This window comes from Pinus tabuliformis, chromosome 7 (assembly GCF_031772625.1).
Source record: "Pinus tabuliformis cultivar Carrire ecotype Pingquan chromosome 7, CPIR1, whole genome shotgun sequence".
NCBI lineage: Eukaryota > Viridiplantae > Streptophyta > Pinopsida > Pinales > Pinaceae > Pinus > Pinus tabuliformis.
The window spans coordinates 677,476,021-677,485,199 of NC_142293.1; the positions used below are offsets into that span (position 1 = coordinate 677,476,021).

The window sequence follows — 9,179 nt, forward strand, 5'->3', positions numbered from 1 at the left end:
ATTGTTTCTGGTGGTTCTTCATCCTATCAAGATGAGATCTTAGATACCATGGTCAACATAATATATCCAAGTTTGTTGGAAACCACAGCAAAGGTGATGACCGAATTGAAACTGTAAACATTTCATGTAATGTTGTTGGGTCGGCTTCTTGGGTTCCAAATCTGACATGCAGCAAAAGGGATAACGGGTGAAATTATGACCACAGTGACAACCACAATTCAAGATATTCAGGAAGAATTTCTGAACCTGGTTTCCAGAGAAACTGTTCTTGTTGGGCATTTATTGGAGAACGACCTTTTAGCATTGAAGGTTATTCACAATCTTGTAATAGATACAGCCCTCTTGTACAAACATCCCCGTGGCACACATTTTAAGCCGGCTTTACGAATCATTGCAAAAAAGTTTTTGAACAGAGAGATTCAACAATCTGAAAATGGTCACAACAGTATTGAAGATGCAAGAGCTGCAATGGATCTAGCACTACTGAAGATTCAGAATGGGCCAGCATTTGGAAATCCTCCATGTGGTTCTCATCAAAAATTAGTTTCATTGTTGAGCGATCATGGCAGGAGATGTTCACTTATTGATCAGAAGGAAGTTTTACAACGCTATGCCCTTGGCTCATGTAATGCCATCTTGTCTCTGCCAGATGATGATGCACCTTCCAAGGCCATAAAAGAGGTGAAAAATGAACATGTGGATTTTGTTTGGACTCAGTTTTCAGAAATTAATTCATATTATGAAAACCAAATAAGAAATGCTCAAACTTTGAATGCACAAGCTGCAGAAATGATAGCATTGACAACCTGTAGTGACAAACTTGCCAAAAGCACAAAAAAGACCTTTGGCCATGAAGTTTCATCAGAATTGCAGGCAATCTTGCAGCACATGGACAAGAGGTTTAGAAACCTTTTCACTGCACTGCCAACAAATGGGTTGCTCATTATTTCAACTGGCTATGGAGATACTTGCCTTGCCTTCTCTAAAAGACTAAGCGGTTGAAGGCATCTTGATAATCTTCTTTTGAGGGATAATGGAAGACTCTTTCATGTTGACTTTGGCTACATTCTGGGTAAAGATCCTAAACCGTTTCCACCACCAATGAAACTGGGCAAGGAAATGGTAGAAGCAATGGCTGGAGCAAGCGTTCCTGCTATTGCATCTGATCCGGAGAAAGGGATTCTTAAGCTTCAAGAAAAGTTCCGTTTGGATTTGGATGATGAGGATGCAATACAGTTCTTCCAGACCCTTATCAATGAGAGTGTCAGCGCCTTATTCCCCCAAATGGTGGAGACAATTCATAGATGGTCTCAATATTGGCGTTAGAGACAGAGGATATACGTATTGTACAGATGTGTCACTGGGATCTCTGAATTTTCAGCTTCTTAGTCTGAACAGGAAAGATCAGGCACAATGGATATCATAGAGAAGATAAAGGAAATAGAATTCGAGATGGCACGGACACAAAAGAACAAAGCTACAGAATACCATCTCGGGCAGCTTAAAGCTAAGATAGCGAAGCTGAGGACACAGCTATTGGAGCCACCGAAGGGTTCTAGTGGTGCTGGTGATGGTTTTGAAGTCACAAAATATGGTCATGGTCGTGTTGCTCTGATAGGATTACCGAGTGTGGGGAAATCAACACTTCTTACTTTACTCACTGGAACTCTCTCAGAAGCAGCATCATATGAGTTCACAACACTTACTTGTATTCCTGGTGTCATACACTACAATGATGCTAAGATACAACTTCTTGATCTTCCTGAAATCATTGAAGGTGCTTCTGAAGGCAAGGGTCGTGGTCGACAGGTGATTGCGGTTGCAAAGTCTTCAGATCTAGTGTTAATGGTTCTTGATGCATCTAAAAGTGAGGGTCATCGACAAATTTTAACAAGGGAATTGGAAGCAGTGGGCTTGCGCTTAAACAAGAGGCCTCCTCAGATATATTTCAAAGAGGAAAAAGACTGGTGGCATTTCCTTCAACAGCACAATGGCATTAACACATGTTGACGAAAAACTTTGTTATCAAATATTACATGAGTACAAGATCCACAATGCTGAGGTATTGTTCAATGCCACTGTTGATGATCTCATCGATGTCATTGAAGGGAACCGGAAATATATCAAATGTGTTTATGTTTATAATAAAATTGATGTTGTCGGTATTGATGATGTTGACCGGCTATCCCGGCAGCCAAATTCTATTGCCATTAGATGGTATGCCTGCTACAGATGAAGTAGCGCCCCTCCTCTGCACAGAAAGTCACTTTCAAATGTAAACAGATGATGAGTTCCAGATCATGGGGAACCTGCGGCAGACAGGAGTTTGTTCTGTGATTTTCGCCAAAGATTGTTGGGATTCTTTGGAGATTTTTGTGGGATCGAGGGCGATGTGGCGCTTGGAAGGTGGAGCTATTGAATGCAGCCATGTAAACTGCTCTCGGTTTAGTTGTTACTATAAGCCGAATCAGTGGAATATTAGTTTGAAATCCGTTGTATTGGCAAATGTGACTTGGCAAACCGAACTTAAATCGGGGCTATCTATCACATCCAAAAATTGCGATTTGGTTTAAGATTTCTAATCCTGGTTCTATGGAGATCTGCGCTCCAGATGTATCGCTTAAATGGCCAATTATCAAAAGATGTAGAGGAATGCTGTTCCATGTTTAGAATAGATGAACGCCCCTTTCCTACTTTTTGTAATGACAGTTAAAATAGCGCCACTGTTTTTGGGTAGCAGTTTGATTTTATTATTGTATTCATTTTGAGTTAGATGGAAAGAGTGAGAGAGGGGAGTTTTTCTGAGCGCTGGGAGCTGCTGGAGAAGCAGAGAGTTTTTTTTTTTTTGTACAGTTTTATGACAGAGAATTGAATGGAATTTCACAGCTCTGTTTGCTGAGATTCATGTGGTATGTTGATTTAGCATAAGTTTTTCCCTTTGTCTCATATGTAAACTGTTTTGTTTCATTCACCTCATGATCATATCTATTTGAGCAAATGAAGTGATTAGGTAGGAATTCATAGTATTATATGCTCCTCCTATAAGTTTGTTCAATTCAATGTTTTCTTCTGTTTAAGGAGGATTCGAAGTATTATTTGCCCTCCTTAGCTCCTCACCAGTCTTGCCATCCCATTTGAAACCAGATTTGGTGTTAAATTGCATGCCTACCTTGCCTTAGTTGATAACCTGTGTAGTCATTATATTTCTCTGTTTCAAGCTGTGATTTTGCCCATGCAGCCCAGAAAAGCCCCGTCATTCCATTAAAAAACCCCAAAAATCATTAAATCCAACCCCCTATCAATTTACTAGCCTAAAATCTTTATTCTTAATTGGTCAGCCTAATCATATTGAAAGATCTACCGAATCTGACCCGAGAGAGCCTTCTCATACCTCGTAGGGCTAGCTACGAGGTGAAATGGTTTGATGTAGCCTTGAAGATTGATCCAGGTGGATATTGGTGGCCACCTGCCAGGTCCACCTGGACCCCCACCATTGTCTTTCTCAGCATTTTCAGTTTCCTTAATTGTAGCACAGTTTACTATTTTTAGCAGTTTTTCGGGTCCTGAACTTCCGGAGCCGTTTTGAGGCCCTAAACGACGTTTTTTTGGAATTCTGGGGCAACCGAGCCCTATGTTGCCTCCCAAAGTGGTAGTACTCAGATAGATCTTTCTAACGAGCTATCGTACGCGTCAAACGGAGATCGTATGCCAAAGTTACGACCCCGGGAAATTGATGTACCAATTTACCCAAACGGGGCCCACAATTTGGCGTTTCATCTTCTAGGGTTAGGTTTCGGTATGTGAAGGGTTTTCCATTGTTTCTCAACAATAAATAGGCCTTCGAGCCTCATTGTAATAGAGTTCAGAACAGTTCAGAGGCATGTAGCCATCACATCTCTTCTCAGAGATAAGCTACCATCGCCCTAGCTAGTTTATTGCCATTTCTGTTTGTAAGCATATGTCAGTATTTTCCATTAATGAAATGAATTATTATTTCCGCTGCATCTTTGTGTATATGGTTATCTCTGTAATTTGTTGCGTTCCTGCTTAAATCTGGATCAAAGATTTACTTTTCTCAGCCTAGGGTGAAATCTCAAGCGCTAACAAGGCAAACCATACTTGTGGAAGCGACGTGTTGTGTATGAGTCAAGGCCTTGTGTTGTTGTTGCTACTTTGGGAAATAAGTTGTACAGGATACCGGAGGTAGCACCGCCTACCACTATCTCTTTCGTTATTGCAAAACAATGTAGTAAGCTCATTTCCAAAACTGAGAATTTTTTTTTCTTGATGATACATCGTTAGGGAAAGAAGAAGACGGTGGCCACGACCTCCAGATAAGGTCCCTCTACATGACAACAATAGATGGATGAAGTCATGGAGGAGTATGAGGACATCTTCACCTCCCCCGCAGAGGTGCCTCTACACTGTCAGGTCAAGCAATCCATTGATTTGACCCCAGGTGCGCCGTGGCCCAATGGACCAATCTATCGACGCTCTGTTTTGGAGAACGACGAAATCAAGTGGCAGATTCAGGAGCTGCTATAGAAAGGTCAAATTCGGCCGAGTTCATCGCCCTATGGGAGCCCAATCGTGTTGGTACAGGAGAAGGATGGGACTTGGATACTTTGTATTGACTATCAGGCACTGAAAAAGATCACTATTCAGAATACTGCCTTCAAAGCTAAGGAGGGCCTTTTCAAATGGTTAGTTATGCCTTTCGGGTTGACGAATGCTCTTGCAACCTCCATGAGGTTGATGGATGAAATCTTGTGGCCATTCACCAACTCATTTGTAGTGGTATACTTGGATGAAATCGTGATCTTCATCTAGAGTTGGGAAGAACCCCTCCACCACATCCGACAGGTTCTCCAAACACTACGACAACATAAGTTGTGTGTCAATTTGGAGAAATGCACTTTTGGCATGACCAAGATTCAATATCTTGGATACATTATTGATGAAGGGGGGGTGCATGTGGATCCAGCCAAGATCCAAGTCATTCGAGATTGTCCAGTCCCAACCACTCTGACAGATCTCTGTAGCTTTTTGGGTCTTGCCAATTTCTACCACAAGTTCATGTTGGGATTCTCTCATATCACTTGGTCCTTGAGTCAAGTCACCAAGGGAGGAGCGAAAGCAAAATTATTTTGGTCTAAATCTCAACAAAAGGCATTCGCAGAATTGAAGCATCGCCTATACTCTACACCAATGCTCACATTACCAGACTTGCAACAACTATTTGAGATCGAGACTGATGCCTCTGACTATGCTATTGGGGCAGTCCTTACTCAACAGGGGCATCCAATGGCATATCACAGTGAGACACTTTCAAACACAGTCCAGAAGTATCCCACTTATGATAAAGAGATGTATTCCATTGTGCAGACCTACTGAAAATGGAAGCATTACATTTTGGGGAAGGAAATGATCATCCACACGGACCACCGAACCCTGTAGTTCATATAGATGCAAGGGCAGTCGTAGAATGATGGCCAACAGAAGTGGTCCAGATACCTGCAACAGTTCCATTTGAATATCAAGTATAAGAAGGGCACCGCCAATAATGTTGCAGACTGCCTCAACCAACCACCGATCATGGCATTAACCACCGTGCTCAAATCTTGTGGGCACGAGACTTTTGATTAGCCACTTCTCTACAAAAGTGACCTAGAATTCAGCCACACATACCAAATTCTCTTGGAGGGTCAACAAGTTCCAGATTTTCACCTCTAGGATGACCTGTTATGCCACCGGGGACATCTTTGTGTTCCTTCAAGCGAGCGTGCCAAGATGATTTTGGAAGCACACTATAGTTGAGCCGCTGGGCATTTCGGGGTCGAGAAAATGGTGGCTGTACTATAGAAGTATTTCTATTGGCTGAATCTTCAACAGGATAACACGAAGTACATCAGATCGTGCACTGCCTGCACCGTTGCCAAACCGACCATCAAGAAACAAGGCCTCTATACTCCGCTGCCTACCCCTAGTTGAATTTGGTAATCCATCTCCATGGATTACATGTCGAGCCTTCCTTCTACTAAGAATGGCAATGACTGTGTTTTTGTGGTTGTCGACAGATTCTCAAAGATGGTGATTATGGAAGCATGCAAGAAGAATATCATAGTAGGAGCCACTGTTAAACTCTTCTTTGAACGAGTGTGGGTACACTTTGGGATCCCACAATCTATCATCTCAGATTGGGTTAGCAGGTTCCTCAGTAAATTTTGGTCTAGTCTCTGGTTGATGCTGGAGACCAAGCTTAGTAAGTCCACAACTTTCCATCCCCAAACTAATGGCTAGATAGAGGTCGTCAACAAGATGATCGTACACATTCTACACATGTACAACTCAAAGCATCCACGCACATGGGATGAGAGCATCACCTATGTCTAGCAGAGCTATAACTGGGCTCTCCACAACTCGACTGGCCACAACCCTTTTCAAGTGGGCTTGGGATTCCAGCCACTATGTCTCATTGATGTGGCCATACCATTTGCATCTACTCAGGAAGATTCGGCTCATGTCCAGTTTGAAGCCAATAAGGAAAACAACTTCATTGAGCACATACAACATATCCGCCAGTAGGTCCACGACATTCTTGAAAAATCAAATGGCAAGTACAAGCAGCGACATGATCAACATCGGGTGCCACACATGTTTTAGGTGGGTGACAAAGTCTGGTTGCATTTGTAGAAGGAATGCCTTACCGGAGCCTATCGGAAACTCATACCACTCTAATATGGTCCTTACACCATTACCAAGGTTGTGGGAGACAATGCATTTGAGCTCAACATTCCCCCATTCCTTGGCCTGCACCCAATGTTCAATGTGGACCGCCTTCGACCATACTTCCCACCATTGCTAGACACATCAGACATTGCAGAACAATTCACACCTACATAGTCAAATCCAGATTGCATGGAAAAAGCCACAGTTGATCGAATCATGGACATGTAGATCAAGAACACCTGAAAGAAAATGATCCAACTATATCGAGCTGTCAAAGCAGGCCAAGTCCTTCACCAGGGCAAGTGGCTAACCAAGGACCAAGTTCAACAGAAGTTTCCTCATGGAACTCAATGCAATGGGACCATTGATTCCTAAGGGGGGAGGAATGATCCAGATGGATATTGGTGGCCACCCGCCTATTCCACTTGGACCCCCACCATAGTTTCTTTCAGTTTTTCAGTTTCCTTATTTGTAGCACAATGTACTATTTTTAGCATTTTTTCGAGTCCTGAACTTTCGGAGCCGTTTTGAGGCCCTAAACGACATTTTTTGGGAAAAGTGGGGCAAGGCCATTCAAAAGTTGTAGTCCTCGGATAGATATTTTTAACGAGGTATTGTGCGTGTTAAATGAAGATCCTATGCCAAAGTTACGACCTCAGGAAGTTGATGTACCAATTTACCCAAACAGGGCCCACAGTGTGGCGCTTCATCTCCTAGGGTTAGTTTTTTGAATGTTTAGGGTTTTCTATTGTTTCTCAATAATAAATAGGCCTTTGAGCCTTATTATAACACAGTTCATAGGCATGTATCTACCACATCTCTTTTCAGAGATAAGCTACCATCGCCTGGGCTAGTCTTATTTCCGTTATGTTTGTAAGCATATTTCAGCATTTGATATTAATTAAATGAAGTGTTATTTCTACTGCATCCTTGTATTTATGGTTATATTTGTAATTTTGTGCGTTCCTATTTAAATTTGGATCATTATCCCACCTTGATTCATGGGATTTCTTACAATGTTTAGAGAGTGTGTAACATAGGGAGGGGCATGTGAGATTGTTCAAACTTGTCTTGTATTCATGTAAGGGTTATGTTGTATGATGCTCCACTTTCCAATGTACATGTGAATGAATGTGGCTAATAAAGGATTGGAGTATCATGTCATTGATCATTTATCATTATTGACCCCCATTTTTCTCTGGAGGCTTCATTTTCCTTTGTGTCTTCTAGGGAATTGTGTCCATGGAGGATGTAATGCCACTCCAATAATTCAAACCTTGTGCACATTTGTCAAGCTCTAGATATAATGGAGGTTAGGAGTATATCATTAGGCAGTGCCTAGTGGACCATATGTCAAATAATAAGATAAAAATCATTGACCACTATACGTTTTCCAAATTATAGACTGAGTGTTGTTATATTACTTGCAATAGTGCATATGCCTATGTTTTATTATTAGTCAATACTCCCCAAATCCATCAAAGGAATTTGTGATTGACCCATTGAGGATAAGAATAACCTAGCCTCGCACCTAGCTCCTTGACATTCTCACAATTCAATGACATTCTAAGGCTCTATAAGGAGCACCACTCTAAACTCCCATCAAGCACCCCTGCACTTCAAGGGCATCTTGAGGCTCTATACAAAACGCCACTCTGAACATTCACTAAGGAGAAAGCAAAGTTAACAAGCAACCCACATGATATATATATGATATGTACACCAATTTGAGCATGGAGCACAACTCCAAGATAGATAAGAGAGATAAATTACACAATTTGTTACAGGTCAATTTGGGCACATCAACCCCAGCTTCTAGATCCGTATTATTAGGGTCCATCAATCCCTAATTCAGTTGTTTTCATTCCCTAATGAAGTCAACCTACATCATTCTTGCCTCCCAAGAGTTTCATGTCACCATTCATCCAAAAAATTCCCCTAGAGAGATCAACGCAGGTGGCCCTTTATCAGGTTGCATTGCAATGCAGGAATTGCACTGTCTGGGTGCACTACAACGCAGTTGGCCTTTGTTTCACCTGTGCTGAGTGAGATTCATCGAATTTTTGAAATGAATCCATTGGATTCCTCATCCAATGGATGCTTCTGGAAGTTTCTAGATGGATTGAGCTCGCTTTTGGATGAGGAAGAGGATGAATGAACCTTAATCCATTATCCCTTCCTCCATGGAACCACTTCCCAATTTTGGCAAAGCATTCATGAGGGCCATTAATGGCTTAACCTCCTCCATTTAGCTATAAATTGACCAAGCATTCAAAGGCTGGTCTAGGTTGGAATTTCTTGAGCTAAGGAAATGTTGTTTGAATGAGATTAGTAAGAGTATTGTAATGATGTCAAATTGTTGCTTCATGAGGAGAGAAGGGTTTGAAGCTGGAAGGATGACACTGAATTGAGCATGCATCTACATGGGTTGTAATATTTCCTTCTATCAA

General features: G+C 41.8%; 2 pseudogenes; both read left to right on the forward strand.

Annotated features, from left to right (window-relative positions):
• The first annotated feature begins 195 nt into the window (after positions 1-195).
• On the forward strand, positions 196-1,002 carry LOC149249285 (small RNA degrading nuclease 5 pseudogene; annotated as a pseudogene).
• A 396-nt stretch (positions 1,003-1,398) lies between these two features.
• On the forward strand, positions 1,399-2,236 carry LOC149249286 (developmentally-regulated G protein 1 pseudogene; annotated as a pseudogene).
• Positions 2,237-9,179: the final 6,943 nt, after the last annotated feature.